We start from the raw sequence: 3,275 nt of genomic DNA, 5'->3' as shown, positions 1-3,275 counted from the left end.
GCCCCCAGCCACCCAAGCTCCCAGTGGAGGCTGGCTGGAAGCAGGTATCTGGGATTTATTTAGCTTCTATAATTGAAACTTTGTTGCCTTTTGCGGAGGCCACAGCCAGCCAGGGCAGGCAGGAAGCTTGGCTTCCTCCATCACCGGGCAACCAAGCCTCCTGCTTGCTCCAGCTCCGTGGCTGCTGGCCACCATCTTGGTTGGGTTAATTTGCATATAGTCGCTCTGATTGGCTGGGCGGCGTGACTTGGGCATAGCGAAGGTATGATCAATTAACATCTTTGTCTTTTATTAGTGTAGATGGCCTGGTTTGTTTGGTGAAGTGCTTTATACTTAAGACAAACAAAAACCTTACTACCAAATATACAAAAATGCACCTCTTTCATAAGTGAATTATTAGTGTTTCTAGGCCTGAAATGTTATGTATGTTTTATTTACTGGATGTTTACATTTTGGGAAGGAAAACATTTTTTTAAAATATATTTTATTGATTTTTTACAGAGAGGAAGGGAGAGGGATAGAGAGTTAGAAACATCGATGAGAGAGAAACATCGATCAGCTGCCTTCTGCACACTCCCTACTGGGGATGTGCCCGCAACCAAGGTACATGCCCTTGACTGGAATCGAACCTGGGACCCTTGAGTCCACAGGCTGACACTCTATCCACTGAGCCAAACCGGTTTACGGCAGGAAAACCTTTTTATTAAAAATTTAAATATTTGTAATTTGTTGTTCCTAAGATTTTTACACCATAACAAAATGTGTTCTTTTCTCATGAATTTATAATTTCTAAATGAAGGCAAGACAGTGTAAAATTTGGGGGAAGAACAGACTTTATTAATCAAGTGATGTCTTGACTTTTGTAAGTGAGAAGATTGTTTTATTTTTAACACTAAATATGAAAGCTGTTTCTTAGCAAACTTGTTTGGAAAGATTAATGTGTTGTGTATTAGATCTCCCCGTTTTGTGTATGCCACAGATCTGATCTTTGTCTTCTTAAGTTCCTCTACTTTATAGTTGTGGTTGTACTTTAAAAAAAAATACTACATTATTTCATGGCTTTCAAATATGTTTAAAATGTGACTTACAGAACATTGCAAATGATTAAAAGCAAAGCGATGTGAAAATCTTACAAGCTAAATGGATTCTTAATGTCATAAGTGTTTTACTTTGATGATGTGCCTTTGATTTAATTTGAGACACTTTAAAATGGAAACTTTATTTGTATTTGTAATAATTTTTGAAGAGCTTGGAAATAAAATTTCTGCTTAACTCAAACAAAAGAAAGAAAGAAATATTCAAGTGATGAATAGCAAGTACCTACAACCAAGATTATTCTACCCAGCAAAGCTATCATTCACAATTGAAGGTCAGATAAAGAGCTTCACAGACAAGACAAAGCTAAAGGAGTTCATCACCACCAAACCAGTATTACAAGAAATGTTGAAGGGCATTCTTTAAGAAGAGGAAGAAGAAAGAGGAGGAGGAAGAAGAGGAAGAGGAGGAGGAGGAGAGGAAGAAAAATGTAAACAATAAAATGGCAATAAATATATATCTCTCAACAATAAGATTTTTTTTGTAAGAAATTTTACTCTAAATGGAATGGAATCTGCTAATTCAGTACAAAATCTACACTAATAAAAGAGCATGGTAATTTAAGTTCCTCTACTTCATAGTTGTGGTTATACTTTAAAAAAAACACTACATTATCTCATAGCTTTGAAATGTTTAAAATGTGACTTACAGAACACTGCAAATGATTAAAAGCAAAGCAATGTGAAAATCTTACAAGCTAAATGGATTCTTAATGTCATAAGTGTTTTACTTTGATGATGTGCCTTTGATTTAATTTGAGACACTTTAAAATGGAAACTTTATTTGTATTTGTAATAATTTTTGAAGAGCTTGGAAATAAAATTTCTGCTTAACTCAAACAAAAGAAAGAAAGAAATATTCAAGTGATGAATAGCAAGGACCTACAACCAAGATTATTCTACCCAGCAAAGCTATCATTCACAATTGAAGGTCAGATAAAGAGCTTCACAGACAAGACAAAGCTAAAGGAGTTCATCACCACCAAACCAGTATTACAAGAAATGTTGAAGGGCATTCTTTAAGAAGAGGAAGAAGAAAGAGGAGGAGGAAGAAGAGGAAGAGGAGGAGGAGGAGAGGAAGAAAAATGTAAACAATAAAATGGTAATAAATATATATCTCTCAACAATAAAGATTTTTTTTAAAGAAATTTTACTCTAAATGGAATGGAATCTGCTAATTCAGCCTCTAGTACAATATAAAAAGAGTACTCCATTTATTGTGATGTACACAAAATCAATATTAATTTTTGTTGGTTCTTTTATTTCTAAGATTCAGTCAGCTTTCAATATGCCACATTATTTGGCCAGAAATTTAATTCTCATGTTTCTCCCTCCCTTCTCAAATCACATATTGTCTTAAGCAGTCAAAAGTAAAGCCTTAGGAATGTTCTGGGGTTTGCTTTTTCTTGTAACAGGCAGAAGTTCACTGGAATCATCATAAGTGATGTAACTTGGTTTCTGTTTTGTTTTTTTAATTGGAGAGAGGGAGAGGAGAGAGAGAGAGGGAGAGAGAGAGAGAGAGAGAGAGAAGAGAGAGAGAGACATCATTTTGTTATTCCACTTATTTATGCCTTCATTGGCTGATTCTTGTATGTACCCTGGCTGGGGATTGAACCTGCAACCTTGGCATATTGGGACAACACTATCCAACTGAGCTACCTAGCCAGGGCCACACTTGGTTTCAATCTGTTGTTAATTTAAAGTTCTCCTATTCAAAAAGGCTGTCTAGGGTACTGGGCTCACACACCTGTGATTAATCTGGCTGAGTGCTGGTGCTGTAATTGTTCCCTCACATGGCTGCAGCTGAAACAGCAGTCTTTTAAGCGTAACCTGTTGAGTGCCTGGACCAGCATATAATTGCGTAGAGAAGTGATAATGGGAGTTATGGTCCTCCCAGTGGTCACCCAGATCTGGATGAATGTGAAAAGTCAGGGAGAACCAGAGAAACATTATCCAATCTGGCTGAGTGCTGGTGCTGTAATTGTTCCCTCACATGGCTGCAGCTGAAACAGCAGTCTTTTAAGCGTAACCTGTTGAGTGCCTGGACCAGCATATAATTGCGTAGAGAAGTGATAATGGGAGTTATGGTCCTCCCAGTGGTCACCCAGATCTGGATGAATGTGAAAAGTCAGGGAGAACCAGAGAAACATTATCCTGAAAAAAGGTGGGGAGGGAGGGGCA

The sequence above is a fragment of the Myotis brandtii genome, unplaced genomic scaffold, assembly GCF_000412655.1.
Source record: "Myotis brandtii unplaced genomic scaffold, ASM41265v1 scaffold215, whole genome shotgun sequence".
NCBI classification, from domain to species: Eukaryota; Metazoa; Chordata; class Mammalia; order Chiroptera; family Vespertilionidae; genus Myotis; species Myotis brandtii.
This window is presented reverse-complemented; position numbering follows the sequence as displayed.